Here is a 22496-nt window from a genome sequence, read left to right on the forward strand (position 1 = left end):
TATTCCTAATGTAAAATTCTCTGGTCTAGGATCAAGTTGGTCATTTCCATCTTAGCCTGAATTTCAATCACGGTGTTTCCTTTCTCTGGAGGCAGTTGCTTTATAAAGACATGGTTAGCTGTTAAAGGGGTTTCAGTCAAAAAGGGAGTATTTGAGGGGCTTTCCAAGCTCCTTGGAAAGCATGCCACTTGGGCAGCTGCATACTCCGACAATCTATGCAACGTGTTCAATGGGGAACAACCAGGTAGGTGGGCCAGGAGGTCGGATTTTTTCCTTAAGAGGCTCTCCGCGGAATGGTAGAGCAAGTCTTCAGGTTGAGTGCACGTGGGTCTTACGGGAGGAAGGTGGAAGAATGTGGCTGAAGATGCCAACCCAGCCCTGGTCTGACATATCCTTGTCAGAATTGAAAGAGGCTTCCTTCCACCTCTGCTCTCTCTGGGCTCTGCCGGCTGGCATTCTTATTCAAATCAGACCCCAATCAGAGGGGAGTACACATCAGTCAGTCAGACAGGCTTGCGAGCGTGGGCTTTAATTACCCTGTGCCTTCTCATAGTTCACACCCAAAGGAAATCACTGCAGCAGAGGATCTGGACTTTATTCTCAAAGGCAGCATTCAGTGAATAGAAAGTGCAGAGCCTGTGAAATGTGATGGAAATTGGCATGCAAAAAGAGATGGAGACAGGCCATAGAAACTTCGTCAGGAAACTTCTCAGGACTCCTGAGACCTTTTCCCAGGAGTCTCTTATTAAGTATTTTTGCTTGTGATATGTAGGCTTCCACAGCAGAAGTCCTTCTAATCATAGAAGCATAGCTTCATGTGGTTCAAAAGGACCTTAATGGGCATGTGTTCTAATCATAGATGCATAGCTTCATGTGGTTCAAAAGGACCTTAATGGGCATGTGTTCTAATCATCCATCTGACATCTGAATCCCCGCTACACCATTTCTGCAAACAGTTCTGCTAATCTCTGCTGCAGTGTCTCCAACAGTGGAATACCTATCTGGTCCAGTCCATTTTTGTTCAGGTATCTTAGAAAGTTCTTCCAGAGTGAAGTGTTCTTCCAGAAGCTTCCATCTTTTGCTTCTAGCACCTCTTTGGGCCACTCAGCACATACAATCTCAATGTTTCCCAAAATTTTGTCATTCGTGCATCACCTTTACAATTGTTCTATATCTGTGCTCTATCTGTAATACTATCAACTGGATATTTTCCTTTTAATGGATTTTTAAAACTTAAATGCTTTAATTTTGTCCTAAACAAAATATCTGTGAAACTATGGGTTTAAAGGGGAAGTATTGTTTCTTACATTATGTATAAAAATAAATATACATACTAGGTAAAACCATCTGTGTACCATCAAGGGTGGCACACCATGTGTCTGCTGTCTAAATAACAATGTTTCATCATATTTAAGTCAATGAAATAAGTTTGGGGGATGTTTATTGAGTAGTTATTATATGCCGGATACACAGTAGGTGCTTCATATATGTTATCTCAATGAATAGTTTAATGCTCACAGTAACCCTCTGAACTCAGTGTTATTTTTATACTTGTTTTACAGATAAAAAAGTAGAAGCTCAGACAGGGGAAATACTGACCTTAAGTTATACAATTAATGAATGAAGAGGTTAGGACTTGAATTCATGTCTTCTGGTTTCAAATGCCAAGCTTTGTCCACTGGTCCACAGAATGACCAGGAGTTCTATTTGCCCCAGAAAAAAGGTACTTCCAGTGGCTTGGTGCCTTTGCTTTATTTTTTCAGCCAGGGTGGAAGAAGATATCCTTGTCTCCAAACAGCTCACTGCTGATGAGAACAGTTGTTCATTCTTCAGTGAGTGCTCTTGTGGGCTCTAAATAGACAGCTAAGTTGACAGACATAAGTGTGGCAGGTGTATCCTAGCCATAATTCCTTTCTTTGGAGAAATGTCTTGGTCTGTAATCAAGCCCAAGGTACGCTAGACACAAATAACAGATAATATAAAAGTGGGGTGGAGTGGAGGAAGGGACAAGAATAGTTTCTCCCCAGCGTCTCCAATCTAATCCTTTCAGCCCTTCATGTGCTACTTTGAACGTGTGCTGTGTACCATGTGGTGGGCTAGGAAGGTGGGAATGTAAGAAAAGTTAAGGACAAGTTACAAGAAAGCTGTTGGAGCTATTTGCTCACACAGGAATGAGGAATAACTCTGAAAACCAGCAAGATCCTCAGGCTAGGGGAATGATGTCCTCCGCCCTTTCCTTCCTTTAGCTCCAGGAGCTTAAGGTGCTCATGTGCAGGTTCCCTAAGCAGCTCTATACTGATATTTTATAATATCTTAAAAAGAATTCCATGAATAAGGGTCTCATGAGCGAATACGTTTGGGAAATTGTTCTTACTATGTTCTCTTCTTGTTGATTCTAAATGTATGTTACGCATTAAAGGCTCTGAGAAAAGATACCTGATAACTTTAACTCAGGGCAACTCAAGCTTATTTGATCACTGTCAGGAAAAGTTGAAAGGCTTTGAAATGGCCACAGGATTTCTGGGTGTCCTTTCAGTTGAATATGAGGCATTAACTACCTTAGCCTTTTGGATTATTTGATTTTATAGGGTCTTTGTCTTTTACTGTCTTTGACCAAACTATTTTATAGATCTGTAAATTGTAGACAACTAATAGTAATGCAAATGATTCTTGTTCTTGAAGTGCAAATGCATTTTTTTTTTCTGGTGGAGTTGCATAGATGCATCTGCTAGCAATTTTATTTCTGCATTACTGATTGCCTATATATATGTCTGTTCTTTGAATTCTCCTTTGAACTCATTTTTTTACATCTTACTTGTTCCCTCATTATTTATTATAAATTTTATATTAATTTATCATAAATAAATTTTTTGACCCACTTTAGTTTTATATTTGTAGGAGAAGCATGATTTTTCTCTTTTCTAAAAATTACCGTTTTATACTCAGAACCTCATTTTGTTCCAAGTCTATTATGAATTTGATCTCTTCATATACCTGTGCATCTAGCCTCTGTGGCCTGCCGATTCTGGCCCCTGGCTTCTCTTTCTCTTCCAGGTCAGCAACTTTAGTCTAAATCTTGCAGTAACCTACTACTTTCTGGTCTCGAACTCCCTCTTCTGCAATGCCTATGGGCCAAGTAGCTTAGGGAAGCACAGCATCTAACATGCTTTCTCTAATGGTCCTTCCCAGAACACACTTTTTAAAAAAAATTTTCCTGTCTTCACTTCTGGCATGATTTTCTACTCTCTGAGCTGCCATCCCCCAATCTTCACTTAACCAAATCCTTCTTATCTTCTCAGGCCCAACCTCTTCCTCCATGCAGCCATTCTTGGTTATTCCAGCCTGAATTACTTTCCTCCTGCCCTGAAGTGCCTTAACATTTTTTATCACTCTTATGGCCTTCTTCACATACTTCCTGATGGTGTTTATGAACATTTAAAAAATCTCAACAAATTCTAGAAGACGGCATAATTCTTTACACTTCTTGGTGGAAGAATCATGTGGTTGGTCTTGGTGCATGGATTTGTTCTCTTAGACTCAGTCAAATTGTGAAAAGTAACGTTTTGTGTGTATGTGTACGTGCACGTGTGTGTGTGTCCATGTGCATAAGTGATTTTTTGTGACAAGGACCCAGGGTATGGGAGGAAGCCAGGCAAAAGTGAGATCTCACGCAGCATCTTTCAGAGGCTACGTTCAGCCTGACCACGTTGGGAACTCTGGGGCATAAACTGTGCCTTAGAGCTGTCCTCACCAGGGAGTACCTGTGATTTGGATGAGGGCTGCCCACTCACTCTCTGGGCATTTGTGAGGAAAGCGTGGCGCAAATAGCCTGAGGGAAGTTCTCCAAGGATAAGCTGTGGGTGCTGCTTTTTAGAATCAAAATTATACAGGAAAAGCGTGCACAAATACATTAAACAGGGATCAAATGGGATCTAGGTGCACCACCAACATTGTCTATGACCTTGCTTCATAAGAAATTTTTAAAAATTGTGATACCATACACATAACATAAAATTGACCATCTTAACCATTTATAAATGTACAGTTCGGTGGCCTTAAGTACAGTCACATTGTTGTGCATCACCACCACCCATCCACAGAGCTCTTTTCATCTTGCAAAACTGAAACTGTGTACCTATGCAACAATAGCTCTCCATTCTTCCCTTTCCCTAGCTCTTGGCAACCACCTTTCTACTTTCTCTCTTTATGAATTTGGACTATTTTAGGTACTGAATAAAAGTGGAATCATACAGTATCTTTCCTTTTGGGGAACTGTAAAGTTTTTCAACAAGTGCCAATAATCCTTTAAGAAATAGTGCCCTGAAATGTTTACGTCACAGAAATGGCCTCCCCAGCCCTCTCTTATTCTTACAGGGTACTAGAGACCCCTCTCACTCTTGCCAGTAATTTCAAATAATAGATCAAGAATAGGTCCATGAGGACTTTGATTTACCTGGAGCTGTATGACCCCTACTGCTGGTGATGAAATCAAGTCACTGTGGTACTTCTTAAAATACAGATTCCAAGGTTCCTCCTCAGACCTATGACTCAGAATCTCCCACAATGGAATATATGTTCTGTTTATGAAAATTCTTTTCCACGTGAACTTTGTGTAGCCAGAAAAGCATTTTCAGAATCACCAATCTCGAATAATAGTTTTCAATCTTGTTTTTAAGCCACTGAATCCTTTCTTGAAATGACATTTCTCACCAGGCACAGTTTTCCAAGAGAAGAGTAGAGCTGTTCAATCTGATGGAGGAAAGAGGGGCTCAGGATTTGGTCACAGCTCACCTCCCTCTGCCCTGCCAGCTATTCCATCTCAGGGCCACAAGGCTTCCTGGAAAAAGCTTGAAAATTAATGATCTAAAAAATTGTGTTGAAAGCTTCTTTTCTCTACTCATGTGTGATACATGAAAAGTGGGCCCTCCCCAACCAGAATATATCCACATCAAGTCCCTGGAACTGGTGAATGTTATCTTATTTGGAAAAAAGTGTCTTTGCAGGTGTGATTAAGTTAAGGATTCTGAGATGAGGACATTACAATAGATTCCTCCTGTTGGCCCTGAATGCTGTCACAAGTGTCCTTACAAGAGGGAGGAGAGGGAGATTTTAGACAGAAGAGGAGAAGAAACAGTCACATAGAGGATAAGGCAATGTAAAGACAGAGGCAGAGGTTGGAGTGATGTTATCACAAAACCCGGAAAGCTGGGGCACACACCAAGAGCTGGAAGAGGCAAGGAATTGATCCTTGTCTAAAGCCCCCAGAGAGACCGTTGTCCTGTTAGATTTTGGACTTGTAACCTTCAGAATTGTGAGAGAATTAATTTCTGTTATTTAAGCTAGTGGTAACTTGTTACAGCAGCCACAGGGAACTAATCCGCCGTGCAATTAAAAACCAGTTTTCAAAGGTGTAAAAAGATTTCTGTAGCTACTCTATGAGAACATTTGTTGATTATTGTTGTTCCTTCCATGGGCAGTAGATGGGCCCAGCAGTAACATCTTGGATAAGCACCTGGATACAATCAGAAAGCTTCCTGTCCTTTCCTCCTTAGGGGATATAATAAATCTCTGTCATGTCAGTTAGTTCGATTTTTCAAGTGTCCCTCTATTTACTTAGGCGTTGGAGAAACTCTTGTGGGTTAAAAGATTCAAACAGTTTCAGAGTACAAGCCCTTTTCCCAGTCAAGTTTTCCCCTGCGAAGAGTATATTTTGTTTCTGTGCTACTAATCCATTTACATAAGTTCTGTCTAGGGGAGAGGGAAATGTAAATGTCTTGGAAAAAAAGGACTCTGTCTGCAATAAGAGATAATGCACCTTTTTATTTTGTGGAAATTAAGCTCTTACTGAGTCCACATATTATAAATATTTAAGCCATTAAGTGGCATTTTATGCAAATCAATAAATGAGAAGGAAACACCACTTGCAGAAAAATAAATTCACTTTTATGGGTGTAGCATGGCCACTTCTTGACTGTTATTATTATACAGAATAATCAGTAGGATGGCCGTGTGCTGTAAGTCTCAAAAAACAAACTCCATCAAGTATTTTAAGTCCTAATAATTCCTTGTGTTTGTGTAGTACTTTGCAGTTCGCAAAATGCTTTTATATTCACTCTCTCTCACATCAACTTTACAAGTAGGTAAAACAGGGATTACCAGTTGGTATGGGTTGAATTATGTCTCCCCTGCCCCTTCCCCAGCCTCACCCAATTCACATACTGAAGCCCTAAGCCACAGTACCTCAGAAGGTGACCTTATTTAGAAATAGTCACTGCAGATGTAATTAATTAAGATGAGGTCATATTGGAGTAGGATGGGTCCCTAATCCAATATGACTGGTGTCTTTATAAAAAGGGAAAATTTTAACACAAACACACATAGAGGGAAGAGACACAGGGAGAAGATGGTCATCTACAAGCTAAGGAACACCTGAGGCCATCAGAAACTAGAGAGACAACTGGAACAGATCTTTCCCTTATGACCCTCAGAAGAAACCAATCCTGCTGATGCCTTAATCTTGAACTTCTAGCCTCTAGAACCGTAAGACAAGACATTTGCATTTTTAAGCCACCCAAGTTGTGGCACTTTGTGAGGAGCCCTAGCGAACTAATACATCAGTGGAGTTTAGGAAGTGACTTCATATCAAGAGACTATTGCCGAGATCCTATAAGAATGGATCCAGGACTAAAACCTGGATTTTTCTGATTCCTAGTGCCGTGGTGTGAACATTTCAGATTCTACTGATTATAGGTGCCAGGCCTGCGTAAGAGGACGTGAACCGTTCTCTGCAGCTGATGAGTATCCAGAGCAGGAGTGAAGTAGAACATCGTCCTCTTCTCCAGTTGAGATGAGAGAGGTGGAGGAACCACGAGAGGCAGCATAGGCTTGGACACAGCGGAGAACTCTGAATCACAGCAAGCAGCTGGGTTGCGGGGTTTGCAGGCATGTGCTAAGAATAACACATAGCAAGTGGTTCAAGGGTCAGAAAGCTGTGGTCAATGACTGAAGAAGTCAAAGAACTGGTGAGTTGAAGTCAAGCCCACCCTTCCAGCTGCCCAGGAATTCACCGAGGACAGGGCAGGCGAGCCATGCCGTCAAGGCGCAGGGATCTCTGTAGACCGAGGCAGCTTAGGTGATTCTCCCTGGGAACTGTTCCTTGGGACTAGAGGGAACACATTTCCAGAAGCGCGGGTTCCACCAAGGATTGTATGACTCTTTCCCACTTAGTTCTTGTTTTCATATGGAGACATGATAGGGAAGTAGTGGGTTTCAAGGAGGGTTGTATGCCACCTGACATCGTCTGCTGGGGCTCTGATTGGAGCCAGGTGTGGGCTCATAATTGAAGATGACTGCACGATTTCCAGCTACCTTGTGAGGAAGAAGTGCAGATACAGCCCACTGTTGCTTCCTGAAAGTCAGTTGTGTGAGTAAAGAGGACAAAATGCCCAGTGTGATGGGAAGCATGTGAGGTAGGTTCTTTTGGTAGTAGAGACACTCAGGCTACCTTAAGGATCCAGAGGTGTATCATATTGATTCATGGATGGAGAGAGGAGACAAGAATATTGGCCATGCACTGGATCCTCTCAGAGGTCTGGATGTGGTTTGAACACTGGAGGAATCCAGCACCTCTCTGCTGTCACGCTGCCCATCAGCAGAGCAGATTCCTTGTTTCCTACACCTAACCTCTGCTCCTCCTTCTCTCTGCTTCTATGATTCCTGCCGGTAGAGGCTTCAGGAAACAGAAAATCCAATATATGGCAAAGATAGGACCAGTGAAAGTTCTGAGGCAGGATAAAGAGCATCTCCCCATGGAATGGTATTGAGGGGTACACAGCCAGACAGTTGATTCTGAACGGTAGCCAGAAGATTTTGCACCAAGAATTTGAGGAAACAAAAGTGGACAAGCTATGGCAGCTTCAGATTCAGTTCACGTTTGCTAAGAACTTAACATAGTCTACACACTGTGCTTGATGCTTTTACCTATATTATTTCACTGTAAAGCTGAAAGTAGAATTCCTCTTAAGGAGGGGATTGTTTCTGTTTAGGGAAATGCTTGCATTGGTAGCTTTTCTGGGTGTATGTGAAGAAGTCTTCCCTGCATCTCATTTTTTTATGGGCAAAAGCAGGATATGGAAAGATCTTAAAGCTGTTTGTGATGAAGCTGGAGAATGTCTAATTTCCAAAGATGGCCCAAGAAGGAGGGGTTATAGAATCATATACTTTATTCCTCACAGTGACTGTATGAGAGAGATACCATTGTTATCCTCATATAAAATAGAAGACAGTGCACAGTAAGGTTTACTAACCTCCCCAAGGCCACACAGCTAACTAGTGACAGAGGTGAGTTTAAATGCATTCTATTTAATGGCAAAACTTGCACTTTCAACCATTAGGCTATACCCTTAGAAACATTTACCCTTTAGTAAGTACCTAATGCAATAAGATAAAATAAATCTTTAATATCTCCAGTTAAATTTCCACTTGGCTTAAAGAATCCAACTCCCTTTTGTATTTGTAAGTGGTTAGTGTGGTTTGTAGCAATATGACCAGCACAGTGAGCTAGCAGACGGTCATCGTGAGGGAGGCTAGAGCATCATCTCTGCCTCCTTCAAGAGTGGATGTAACAGCGACAACAACAAAAATAGCATCTCAACAGAGCTGCTTTCAGACAGGCTTATGTTTATGGCTTAGACTTGACATTGTAATATCTTATGACTGAGAGAGAGAGGCTGAAACTTATGCTGTTCTTGAGATAATGCAGTAACCTAGAATGCTTAAGTGATTTGCAGGAAAACTACAAACAAAAAGTAGGAAATAGATTCTGTTTAGAAAGCTTAAGCAAATACATCTTAAATTTGGGCTGGATAGCCCATTGCTCATGTGGACTTGTTAGCTAATTTTAAGCTTCTTGACAGCTTTACATTCTTCAGGCCGGTGGTGGGGATGGATTGAGTGTCAAATTCCATTTGTGGAGGAGACCGTGTGCTGGGCTCAGAAACTCGCAAAAATAGCTTTTAATTTGCTTCCCCTGTAAGCGGATTATATAGAGTGTGATTTTCATGTTTTTGGGATCTTACCTCTATTCCAGCCACTATTACAAGAGCTGTCAGAGGAAGGGAACTGCTCGTGTTCTGCAAAGCCGAATAACCATGTTTCCTTTGAATTTTACAGCAGCACTTTCTCTAGATTTACTTTGCTTTAAATCCTGAAAAACCTAGAGATATTACACACCTACCTGACTCTGAAAGCAGAGGATTCCTGTGGGGTGTTTATTTCTATCATAATCACAAGATGAACTGATAGTGCCTGAGCTGGGATAGAGGAAACAAATAGACCGTTTCCAAATGCTTTTGCAATGAATATAGCTGAACTGTCTTTAAAAAACAAAACTAGTCAAAGTATGTGTGATTATTCTGAAAAATAAGTCATCTTTATAAGTGAAGCAGTCTGGAAATGTAAGCTGTAGAAAGCAGAGTGTGTGTGTGTGTGTGTGTGTGTGTGCGCGCACGCGCACGCGTGTGTGTGTGTGCGTGTGGTTGTTTTTAGGTGTCTGTCTTCAAAGCCTGCAATCATCTGACAGCGCTTGCTTAAATTCTTCAGAGGATTTTTGACTGTAGTGTATATCAAATGAAGGAGGAGGGTAAGTCTAGCCAACCATTGTACAGTTCAGGATGCAGTCTGTACACTGTGCCCAGGCTTCTTATGATGAAAAACATTAATTTCCCTTAGTTCCTAGAAGGGTTTTGGAACATAGGTGTTTATTCCTAGCCCTGTGGGAATGCATTTTTATTTATTTATTGTATTCATAAAAACCACTTGGTCCCATTTAGCCTCAGGATACCCTAATATCATTTAAAAATATCCAGAATTAATAACCATTTAAAAATCCCTTAGAAACCTAAGTTTTTCACTGTCTTTGTATCCTTCAAAAGGAAACATAGCCAGGAAGGCATGATGGAAAGGAAGAAAGAGAAAATGAAGAACAGATCAAGCTTAACAGGCCAGTGCAGTAGCTTGAATGCCAAGTCTCTCTTCCCTTACTTCAGAAGTGACCTGTGTTGTGAGGCAATGTTTTTGAAACACAGTGGCTGGTCATTAAATATTTGACTTTCTTTGGAAATGTTGGAAGAAGAAACTTACAAATTTAGCAATAATGACCATAACATTAACTATTATTTATATATAGTACTTTAGAGATTTACAAGGCAAATATCATACAGTTACACACTAGTGCCTGTGGGATTTGTTAGATAAGACGTGACCAGAGATTGGGGTGGGATGAAAAGACAGGGAGAGGAGAAGTGTGGTCCTTCACTTATAATAACTGCTTGTTTATTCTTTGGTTTCAATCATGGTTCTTTTACTATTGGTTGTTAACTTATGAAGTTAAGAATTTGGGAAATGAATAAAAGCTGTGAACCCATTCCTTAGAAAAGTAAATACACAAATAATCAAAACTCTATCTTTACTTTCAGGAGGTTAATGGATGCCTTGTAGGCCAGTTGTGGACCTGCCTTAGAGAATTTGGCCTCTTAGTACAAGCCTGACAAGGCAGAGCAGACAGCTAAGAAATCGTGGGCAGGGATCTTGCACTCGTATCTACCACTGTATGCCTAATGCACAGCACTTCGGAAGGTATGTAGTAGGTGTTTAATAGATACATATTTAATGAATGAGGAAAATTAGACTTGGAATTTCTATAATGTGCCTTTCAACCAAGCATCTCAAAATATTAACTTGGTCGTCTCTTGACTATTCAAGCTTATTTTTGGTTTGAGAATTATCAGTAGGAAATATTAATTTGGGATCAGTTTTTTTCTTTTTTTTCTTCTGCTGTGCTCTCTTATTTCTAACCAAATGAGTACTTCTGGAAAACAATTGATTCTAACATCTATAAGAAGCTGTGTGAATTTGAGTGAATATTGTCTTTGCTAAAGTTGAGATTCAAATTTAATACCTTGTCTCCCAATCGCACTGGGATGTTAGAGGAAGAAAGTGACATGATATATGTATGAATTTTCTTTAAAAAGGACCAAGTATTTTCCAAAGCATTTAACTTAGGTTGATGTGTTTCCAGGGATAAGGATCCCTTCTGTTGACCATAGTGAGAGAGATGTACCATATGCTATTAGGTACTTAGTGACCGAGGTTTGGCCTGCCGCAAAAGGGATGTTTTAGGGCAATATTTTGTAATGGGATTTTCTCAGAGGGAACAATGAAAATATTAATAAATTGGAAGGGCTACTCTTCTGCCTGATATTGAACATCCCCCCACCCCCATACACACACTTCCTTCTCTTCTTATATCTTTATCCCCCACTATGTCATCACCATCATCCCAAACAGATTAGTCCAGATTTCCTCACCAGGAGAGTGATGTTGACCACTGTCTTGCCCAAGATGCTCTAAAGACTTTTTGCATCATCCGTATTGCTGATTTGGAAGTTTAAGCTTCTCCCTGCCTTCAAGGATGCCATGTAAATAATTACAACTGTTGTTCTTAAAGTCACAACTTGCTCCTGTAGATCACCACACCCATGAACACTCCCCTTCTCTCTTCCTTGTTCTGTCATGTGATTAAAGACCTTTGTCCCATTGTTAAGTCAGATTTGGGTTTAAATCCAAGTTCTTCTATTTACCAGCTGTATGTTCATAAGTTTTTAATCTCCTGATCCTCAGTGCTTTTGTTTGTGAGGGGGGCAAATATAAGAGGACACTGTATAGGGTTACTGTATGAAAATGTATCTACAGCCCTTAGTGTTGTAACTGATCATAAGAAAGAGCTGTATAGCTGTTAGTTGCCGCTGCTCTCATGATTGATGTGGTGATGTTTGTTTGTTGAAGAAGCTGTCCTGAGAGAGCTAGTCTGGCTCTGCGTTGAGAGTGAGCCCTGTGGCCTAATGCAAGGGGGTTTCCTCTTGGGGACTCTTGCTGGGGCTGCAATCAGGCGGGAGGGAGGCTTCGCCGTCTGCCAGTGCTCACAGTCTGATACTCAGGATGATTCAGGGCTTTCTTTCTCCCTGGGTCAGGATGGACACAAGCTTCATTGGGGGGCTGAACATCTCAATATTCAAGGAGCTGTTGAAATAAACTGTTTCTTATAGTAGAACTTACAAAGAGCTGCAGAGCTCTCTGCCTAACCTCTGATAGCAGATCCCAGAACTGCAGCCCTACAACACACCGCCTTTTGGTCCATACCGATTCTGCTGGCCCCAGGGTCTCTCTTTGCTGAGAGCCTAGTGCTTCTCTATTAGACAAATGGATGCATGAGAAACTCTTAACCCATCTCCTTCTACCCATGACATCAACCAGAGCTTTCTATCCCTTATAAAACATATTGCCTGAGGCCTGAAGAATGTGGCTTGCTCCCACCTAGTGGGCTGCTCTGTTTCATCCTGGTTCTTCTGTTCACATCAGTGCCGTTGCATACTTGCCAAGAGTCAGCTGCGTTGCTGCCCATATCTATTTATGCCAGTTCTGTTTGTTATGTAATTACATATTTCAATTAAATGTTTCACAACTGATTTAAAATAAGTGCAGAAAGAGAGTTGTCCACTCAGTGAATGTTTTGGAAGCAGTGAGGTTGAGTTGCTAAAAGTGCTGTTGAATTAGATGTGGATGAGACAACTCTAAAAACTTGGGGGTTGGAGGGAATCATAAAAACCAGAAGAGTCTGTGCTCAGATGGTTTCACAAAGGTCTTTACTTTCTCATTCTGCTTGTTTTTTTTTTTTAATTAATCAATTAATTTATTTATTTTTGGCTGTGTTGGGTCTCCACTTCTGTGCGAGGGCTTTCTCCAGCTGCGGCGAGCGGGGGCCACCCTTCATCACGATGCACGGGCCTCTCACTATCGCAGCCTCTCTTGTAGCGAAGCACAGGCTCCAGACGCGCAGGTTCAGTAGTTGTGGCGCACAGGCCCAGTTGCTCCGCGGCATGTGGGATCTTCCCAGACCAGGGCTCGAACCCGTGTCCCCTGCATTGGCAGGCAGACTCTCAACAACTGCGCCACCAGGGAAGCCCTCTCAGTCTGCTTTATAGAAAGCAAACCTGGAAATCCTAGCAGATGATGTTTGAGTTGTTTATGCAAGAGAGATGGTGTGACCTCTGATCACTGTACTGTTTTAAAGTCAACCACCACAACAAAACTTGTCCTACATCCAAAGCTTAGGAGTGAATCTATTTCATACATTTTAAGTTACAATATAAATTTAAGGTATGTATGCATCATTTTTAAGGATTTCCCAGTTTAACCAATATTTTTTATGAATTGACCCACTACCTGTCTCTTCACAATGGATGACAGTAGAGGGTTTCTACTGTCCAAGGTACCCACCATGATACCTGATACATCTGCTGTCCACAGCACAAGCTCTTTCGGGAACAGCCAGTGATGGTGGTGGGTTGAGCAGGTGTTTTTGAGCTCACACTATGAAGCAGGCACCTAGGGCTGACGTTGTATTCCATGGCCAAAGAAAATTTGTGTGACTGCTTACCCATATGAACTAGTATTTGATGGATAATTTTTCATACACTGCTTTATTCAATCTCCAAATAGCCCTTGGGAGGTAGGAATTATCCTTGTTTTCTAGTTGGGGCTGCTGAGGTTTAGAGAAGTTAGATGATTTGGGCCTAATCACACACCAAGTAGACATGCCTAAGACAAGTCACAGGATCTAAAACCCATGATTAACCCATCAAGACTGGTTTGCCTGTTGATTTGAGTGGCAGCATTAACTGATCCGCTCAGTACTGAGATCCACGTCCTGATGCTGTTAACCCTGAACTTTAACCAGTTCCACCTAAATATGCTTCTCAATTCTTCAGAGTCTGGTCAGTTGGAGTAGTTTCAGGCAGTGAACTTGGTGCCGACCATGCTCTGAGCTTCTAAGTCAGGGCTTTGTCGCAGCAACATGATTCCTGATGAGCCCCCAATAGCCCTCCATTCTCGTGCTGGCTATGCTGCATGTGTTCTGTGAGTGAGAGGACACACTAAAACATGTGAAATGAGCCACCAGGACGAGAGGGGAAGGCTTTTGGCAACACAAGTTATTTGCATTGTTGCAACACGTGCTCCCTTTGGTGCAAGATAAGGGTCTGTCAGAATTTCCATTATTCCCCCTCTTCAATGGGAGGGTCATTTGGCTAACTCTTTTCCCTCTGGTCTACAATTTGGGACATGGTATGTCGGTTCAGCTAACATTGCTTTATTATTAAAATCGTTGTTGACCTTTTTGAGTTAGTATAGAACCAAATACATGTGTTTGTTTTTTGTTCTCCAGAAGACTTGTGAAAAAGCACAGGAGAAAAAGCCTGGCTTTTGATAAAAGTCAGGGAAAAAAATAAAACATCTTAGAACTTTAAATCAATGTTTTGTAAAATTTTCTCTGTAATCCACAATTATTGGAATTACCAGAGGAATTTATTAATCACACACATTTCTGGACTTTGCCCCAGATCTACTCAATCAGATGCTATAGAAGTATAACCTGGGATCAAAAATCTGAGAGCCACTGGTTTACATGAATTACATGGAACAATAAACATCTGTATCAGTTTCTTAGGCTGCTGTAACAAAGTACCTCAAACTTGGTGGTGTTAAACAATAAAAATTTATTCTCATACAGTTCTGGAGGCCCGAAGATTGTGTCAGCAGGGCTGTACTCTCTCTACAGGCTCCAGGGGAGACTGTTCCATGCCTTTATCTTACTTACTGTTGTTGTAAGTAACACTTGAAGTTCTTGGACTTGTAAATGCATTGCTCCAATCTGCCTCCATCTTATCATGGCATTCTTTCTGTGTCTCTGTGTCTCCTCTCTTTTTGTAAGGATGCCAGTCATATTGCATTAGAGCCCACCCTATCAAGTGTGACCCCATCTTAATTTGATTACATCTGTAAAGACCCTATTTCCAAATAAGTTTACCTTCACAGGTACTGGGGGTTTGGACTATATGTATCTTTTTAAGAGAAACAATTCAGTCCACAACAACATCCTACACATTTGCTGACAGGACCTTTTTTTTTTTTTTTTTTTTTTTAAAGAATTCTTTTTTTTTTTTTTTTTTTAAAGGATTTTCTTATTTATTTATTTATTTATTTTTGGCTGTGTTGGGTCTTCGGTTCGTGCGAGGGCTTTCTCCAGTTGCGGCAAGCGGGGGCCACTCTTCATCGCGGTGCGGGGACCGCTCTTCATCGCGGTGCGCGGGCCTTTCACTATCGCGGCCCCTCCCGTCGCGGGGCATAGGCTCCAGACGCGCAGGCTCAGCAATTGTGGCTCACGGGCCCAGCTGCTCCGTGGCATGTGGGATCTTCCCAGACCAGGGCTCGAACCCGTGTCCCCTGCATTAGCAGGCAGACTCTCAACCACTGCGCCACCAGGGAAGCCCAGGACCTTTTTATTAACGGAAACAATGCATGTTTTACATCCTAATGTGAAAAATGTAGCAGGACTTATGATTATGAGAAATAAACATTCAAGTCAAATTTTTTTTTCATGTTTCCTGAAGATATTTATTACCATCCAAACATATTTTCAACATGGAAAGGCATGATTCCTAATTTCCCCAGGATCCATGTTTTCAAAGTCTCCCAGGGAACCCATCTTTCATGGAACCCTCTGAGGACTTGATCTCTGCAAAGGATAAACTAATTCAGACTCCGGTTTGCTCTGCCAATTCCTGGGCTGACCTACGAATTCCATCTTACTATTTCCCTTAGGTCTCTGGTTCCTTTTTGTTTGAGGTGACAGTTACATGCATGACCTGCCAATGAGCCCTACTGTCAGGCTATTGAGGGCACTGTGGTGGCTGGCCGGGATTGCTTGTGGCTTCCCAGCCAGGCCTTCAGAAGAGCTGCAACTCACCACCAGTCTTTCGGTGCCTCCAGCTGGTTTCCCGGAGACCTGGCCCCTCTTCTTTGGTCTCAAGGGCCTCAGGAGCCCAGAAGTTCCTGATGAATATCCCAAGTGAGGAGGCAATAACAGGAAGTCCATGGATTCCCAAAGTTGTTGGGATAGACACTGGACACAGTAAGGCACCCAAGTCTCGAGTTGGCTAAATATGCTGAGGGGTTAGGTGTGCCCTGAGACTGGAAGAACTTCAGACAGGATTCCATCCTGAGAGTGTCACTTCAAAGACTTGCCATCCTCACTAGCTCAGATTTTTTATTTCACGACAGCTATTTGAAATTCTGAAACCTTACTTAATATGTGCCTTCAGTCATGAAACCTCCTTCATGTAAAGAACTCTTGACTTTCTTATTTTTCTTTTAAATAATGATTTTTCTACTAGCTGGAATATAGTAATGAATTTCTCTTTTTTGTAACTTATTCTAAAGAAAGATATTATTTTATTATCAGTTTTATCCACTTATTCATCCAAAAGTATGTTTAACACTGTCTCCTATATTCCAGGTGCTATTTTAGGCCCTGAACATACAGAAGCAAATGATACTTAAGCTTTTGTATTATAACATAAAAATATTATTTTTTCTTATTAGAAATTTAATTTTTTCTCCATTGCCACTATGCACCTATTAATGTCAAGTTTTCTGTTCACGTGTTTTTTTCTAGCTTTATCGATTGTAAGTTGAAGGTATACAAAGTATTGATTTGATACATATTGCAAAACGATTACCACCAGAGTATTAGCCAACACCTCCATCATGTCACATAATTGCCATTTCTTTTTTTGTTGAGAACATATAAGATCTACCCTCTTGGTAATTTCAAGTGTATAATACATTATTATTAACTATAATCAACATGCTGTACATCCGATTCTCAAAACTTATTCATCTTACACCTGGAAGTTTGTAACCTTTGACCACCATCTCTTCATTTCTTCCACTCCCCAGCCTTCTGGAAAACCACTCTACTCTCTGTTTCTGTCAGTTTGCTTAAGCCTTCATTATTGAGGGCTTTGCTTTCTACTGGTAGAGAGTGATAAGTGAATTAGACATTACATACAGAGTGGCATTACTATGGTCAAAGTAAAGAAAATTATGCGTCATGTGGCAGGTGGGAGAGGTAAGAAGATGGGCAAGGAAGGCTTCCTGGAGGAGCTAACTTTTGAGTAGATGTTTGAAGGAAGAGTAGAATTTTGTCTAGCAAAAAGGGTGGGAAGGGCAAAACAACAGATGAATAAATCTGAAAAACCTACAGGAGTTTGTTAAGTGGAGCAAAAGGAATGGTGAGCTGGTGCTGGGAGATAGAAAGGTGGATGGCATCAGACCATTAAGACCCTGCTTGTTACAGGGTGATCAGCTTGGTGCTTTGTGACCATCTAGAGGGGTGGGATAAGGAGGGCGGGAGGGAGACACAAGAGGGAGGGGACATGGGGATATACGTATACATATAGCTGATTCACTTTGTTATACAGCAGAAACTAACACACCATTGTAAAGCAATTATACTCCAATAAAGACGTTTAAAAATAAATAAATATATATATACATATTTTTTAAATTTATTTATTTATTTTTATTTATGGCTGTGTTGGGAATTCGTTTCTGTGCGAGGGCTTTCTCCAGTTGTGGCAAGCGGGGGCCACTCTTCATCGCGGTGCGCGGGCCTCTCACTATCGTGGCCTCTCTTGTTGCGGAGCACAGGCTCCAGATGCGCAGGCTCAGTAGTTGTGGCTCACGGGCCTAGTTGCTCCGCGGCATGTGGGATCTTCCCAGACCAGGGCTCGAACCTGTGTCCCCTGCATTGGCAGGCAGACTCTCAACCACTGCACCACCAGGGAAGCCCCTTTATATATATATATATATATATTTTTTTTTTTTTTTAAAGGATTTTCTTATTTATTTATTTATTTATTTATTTATTTTTGGCTGTGTTGGGTCTTCGGTTCGTGCGAGGGCTTTCTCCAGTTGCGGCAAGCGGGGGCCACTCTTCATCGCGGTGCGGGGACCGCTCTTCATCGCGGTGCGCGGGCCTTTCTCTATCGCGGCCCCTCCCGTCGCGGGGCACAGGCTCCAGACGCGCAGGCTCAGCAATTGTGGCTCACGGGCCCAGCTGCTCCGCGGCACGTGGGATCCTCCCAGACCAGGGCTCGAACCCGTGTCCCCTGCATTAGCAGGCAGACTCTCAACCACTGCGCCACCAGGGAAGCCCCTTTATATATTTTAAAAAGAAAAAAAAAAAGAGCCTGCGTGGTTTGGGTGCTTTACCTAAGTTTTTCTCTGGAACAGAGTTTGCTGAACGTTGAACATTGCTTGACCTGAAAACCTATTTTTAAAAAAAGAATGGTTTCTTTTTGGTAAAGTGCTTTCTAAAAACTACACATTACTGCATTATTCCTTTCTTATCGATTTACAGAAATCTTTCACTAATAAAGGTTCTAAAATCCTGTAGAAAGGAAATCCATTTTACTTTAACTTAGCATTTCCCCAACTTCCTGATGATGAAACTTCATTACAGAACTGTGAATCTCAGTGTTTCCTGGGTCTGCGTTGAAATAGCCTAAGGGGACAGGGCTGGAGCAGTCTAAAGGAAGAGGTCTTAGTGATAACCTCGGGAGTAACTCTCCTGGAGTGGCTAAAAAGCAATCTCCTAATAGTCTTGAGGGGGAATCTTTATAAGGCTGCTTCTCCATGTTAAGAAACCAGATAGAAGCAGGAGAAATAACAAAGAAAATTGTATGAAAGGATGTAAAAGATCTTAAGGTTAAAGATGCTCTTTTATTTTTTTTGATAATGAAATTTTTAACTGAAAAACAAGTCCTTGTAAGGGTAATACATAGTCATTGATGAAAATGTTTAGAACAATACAGGAGCATATAAAGTAAAACATGAACATTTTTATTTATATATATTTATTTAAAAGTTTAATTATGCTCTCCTCTCTCTTTTCCAAGTTGCTTTTTCACTTAACCATGTGCTGTAACCGTGTACACAGAGCATTATCACATTGTATTGGCAAACCATAATTAATTTATCCAAATACTTAAAGATTTTAGAATTATTTCTTATATTGGATGTTTCAAATAGTGCTGTACTAACTATCCTTATGCATATATCTTTGATACCTATGTAACTAGTTTCTAGACATGGAGAAACTGTTAGATACAAGGCAGAGATTGCTAGTTGCCTCTCAATATCCATTATTTCCTGCTTCTCTAATAATGTAACTTTACATTTGCTCCTGGCAACAGTGAGCCAGGTAAAAGACTACATTTCCCAGCCTCCTTTGCAGCTATGTATGGCTATGTGACTTACTTTTAACCAATGAAATATAAGCTCAAGTGTTACATAATTCTTTTAAGTCTCTTTACTAAGGAAAGACTAAACTGTTCTTTGCCCCTTCATCTTTCATGCTGGCTGGACTTGAGCAGCCTCTTGGATCATGAGATGACACGCTAAGGGCACAGGAGGGTAGCAAGACTGAAGGAGCCTGGGTGTCTGATAACTAAAGCCACCATGGTAACCCTGGGGTGCTTCCCTCTGTATTTCTTTTACATAAAGAGAACTACATTTGAGTCTTGTTCAAGTTACTGCAATTTTTTCTCCTATTATGTACTCTCAGGTTAAACCCTAACATATTCAAATGAAATGCATATTGAAAAATTTGAAAATAACATCCAAATGCCCTGAAAATGGGCTATACCAATATATACTCTGAGTAGCAGTGAATGAGATTGCCTGGAAAAAAATGAAATTGATTACAAATGATGTCGTATCATTTTTTCAAGAGAATTTTAAGGGTTTTTAAAAGCTTCGTTTTAAGCCTCTAAATATCCATAAGTCACCAGCATTCAGTAGAGAGGAAATAGTCATACAAACTTCTTTCATATCTTGACTTGGGCACTTAATAGCTTTGTGACTGTGACCCTGAGCTAGATTATAACCTTTTAGAACCTCAGTTTCCTACTTTACAAAATGGGGTCAACAACAGTACCTCTGTGGGTTATTATAAGGAGTAAGTAAGATCATCTATGTAAAATACTTAGCACTGAACCTGGTATAAGACACTCAACTAATATTATTATTCAATAAGCAAATTGGGTGTCTGCTTTTATGAGCTATCATATGGGATACAAGTGTGGATGACCCAGTACATATAACCAAGTAGCTCAATAGACTAGTTGTGGGGAAAAGACATGGTTACACACACTGTAACCACCACAGTGAAGACAGCAGGAATCCCAAAAAAGAAAAGTCACAGGAATTAACGGACGGGAGAATTCCTTCTGTTAGGGGCATGTTGTCAAGAGAAGCATCTCAAGGCTTTGAATGGTGGGGGAAATTCCAACTGGCAGAAATATTAGAGGACTTCATTCTAAACCAGCCAGAATGGCAGCAGAAAAATATTGGGACAGGAAGGCATGGGTTAGCTAGAGAGCCAGGTGGCTGAGGTACAAAGAACATGCAAGGTAAACACAGAGAATTGTAGCAGAAAGATAAAGCCAGAGCCTAAAGGGCTCTCACTGAACCGTTTGAATGGGTCCTTAAAGCACTGGGGAGTCATTGCAGGGCTTTAGAAGATACGAGATGTGCTCTCTGAAAGTTAACTTGGCACTGGTGTGCAGCATGGATTGGACAGAGGTAAGACAGGTGGTGGGGTGTAGTAACTACAGCCCAATGTTGTGTTGTCACAGTGGGAATGAATAAGAATATATCCCTGCATGGAACATCCATCTTTATTTTTTTTTCTAATTACCATTTGGGGAAACCAAGAGGCAGAGCAGCCCTGTGTCTTCCAAAGTTGGTAAATGAGTTAGTAATGAATCCATTAGCCAGCTGCCTTTGATTCCTGCTTCTCATCCACAGAGCAAGTTTCTCTTAGCAACACGTTTTGAACTTGGCAACACTCAAAGCTCTCTGTGAATGAATAAAGCAAAATGGAGGCAAATGTGAAAGTTACTTTGATGTGAGGAAGTGTGTCTGCTGGGCATGTGTGGGATCCCCAAATCAAGGGGAGCCAGTGAAATGTACAGCAGGAGAGTCAGTGTTCAGTAAACAGAAATTTCCTTTCTGGCTGCGGTTGGAAATTGGACATGGTTTTAAAATACATAAATTAGGCACTTATGGAGGATCGCCTACTTTTTGTTACTAAAGAAAAGGACATTCAGGTATTAGAGATAATTTTTCAAAGGATGCAAAGAATAGCTGTAAAGCTAAAATTAAAGCAGAATAACCACTACCACGGCCTCAGCTCACTTTATGTATCTTGAGGGCCTGAGCTGTGTCTTTTTAAGTAGATTGGTTTGTTGCTTATATACAGGATTGTATCATATACAAGTAACTTCTTAGGACTTTTATCTTTATATTCATGTAACATATTTATAGAAAACCTTTGTTTTTAGGTCTTCAGAGTGTTGAAAGCATGGGTTTGACATGGTGAGGTGGTGAGGTTTGTTTTTCAGTTACCCTGCTGGCCGTGTCAAGCAGGATAAAGAGGGGAGAAAGGCTATGGACTGAAACGCAATGAGGAGAGTCTTCTTGTACCTGCCCAGCTAAGACTGTCAGAACAGGTATAGCTTTCTACAGTGCATAACAAATTATCATAGACTTAGTGGCTTACACTAACACATATCAATATCCCACAGTTTCTGTGTATTATCTCACTTTCCTGAGTCCAGGAATGGCTTAGCTGGGTTCTCTCTCAGTTGGGTCACTCACAAATCATTGTATTGGTCAAGTTGTATTCTCTTCTGGAGGATTGACTGGAGAAGAATCTGCTTCTAAGCTCTCTCAGGTTATTGGCAGAATTTATGCATTTATTTATTTTTGCAGATGTAGTTCTGAGAGCCTCAGTATTTTGTCAGCTGTCAGCGAGAGGCTGCCCTTAGCTCCTAGAGGCTGCCCTCAGTTCCGGGCCATGCGGCCTTCTCCATATGCAGTTTATATCCTCTCGGTTCACTTCTCCAAGACCAGTGCAGAGGGAGACTCGAGAGTGACCCTGCTAGGAGTCACAGAATGTGAAGTAATCACAGGGTGACCTATTTGCTGTAGCGTATTGGTTAGAAGCAAGTCACAGATCGACCCCTTCCCCCCAAAGCAAGGGGAGGAGATTAGAGAAAGGTGTGAAGAGCAAAAGGTCGGGTTCAGGGGGGTCACCTTAGAGTCTGTCCTCCAGAGAGGGTTTTGGAAGACAGATATTCAAGGTAGGCCCAGAATATATCTTATTTAACTTTCTATCCTTATTGCCTGGTTCACAGTGACTAATGAAGGAAGTAAACTTGATTGGGCTTCTTTACTGATTGGATGTGAGGGGCGGTGGAGTAACTAAGGAGTAAGCTTCGAGGATGACCCCAAGGTTTCTAGCAAGGGTTATCTGAATGCGGCTGCTATTATATTAACCAGGACAGGAAAACAAGTGGAGGAAATGTTGAAGGTTAAGGGGACAATAGGTTAACTTGGAGACCCTACTCAGGTGAAGGAATCTTGTAGAGCAGTTCTTCAACTTTAGTGGGGTGTGGATCATTTGGGAATCTTAGTAGAATTATTCTGATTCTTCAGGTCTGAGGTTGCGGCCTGCAGTCTCTAGTTCTCAT

At 41.3% G+C, this 22496-nt stretch overlaps 1 long non-coding RNA gene across 2 annotated transcripts in view; it reads left to right on the forward strand.

Moving 5' to 3' along the window:
- Positions 1–10593, forward strand: part of LOC103008605 (uncharacterized) — a 448254-nt gene extending 437661 nt beyond the window's left edge. For both annotated transcript variants that reach the window (XR_009009521.1, XR_009009522.1), the window contains one exon: positions 10476–10593. This is a non-coding gene — a long non-coding RNA (uncharacterized LOC103008605). The remainder of the gene's footprint in view (positions 1–10475) is intronic.
- The last annotated feature ends 11903 nt before the right edge of the window (positions 10594–22496 follow it).

The sequence above is a fragment of the Balaenoptera acutorostrata genome, chromosome 10, assembly GCF_949987535.1.
Source record: "Balaenoptera acutorostrata chromosome 10, mBalAcu1.1, whole genome shotgun sequence".
Lineage (NCBI taxonomy): Eukaryota > Metazoa > Chordata > Mammalia > Artiodactyla > Balaenopteridae > Balaenoptera > Balaenoptera acutorostrata.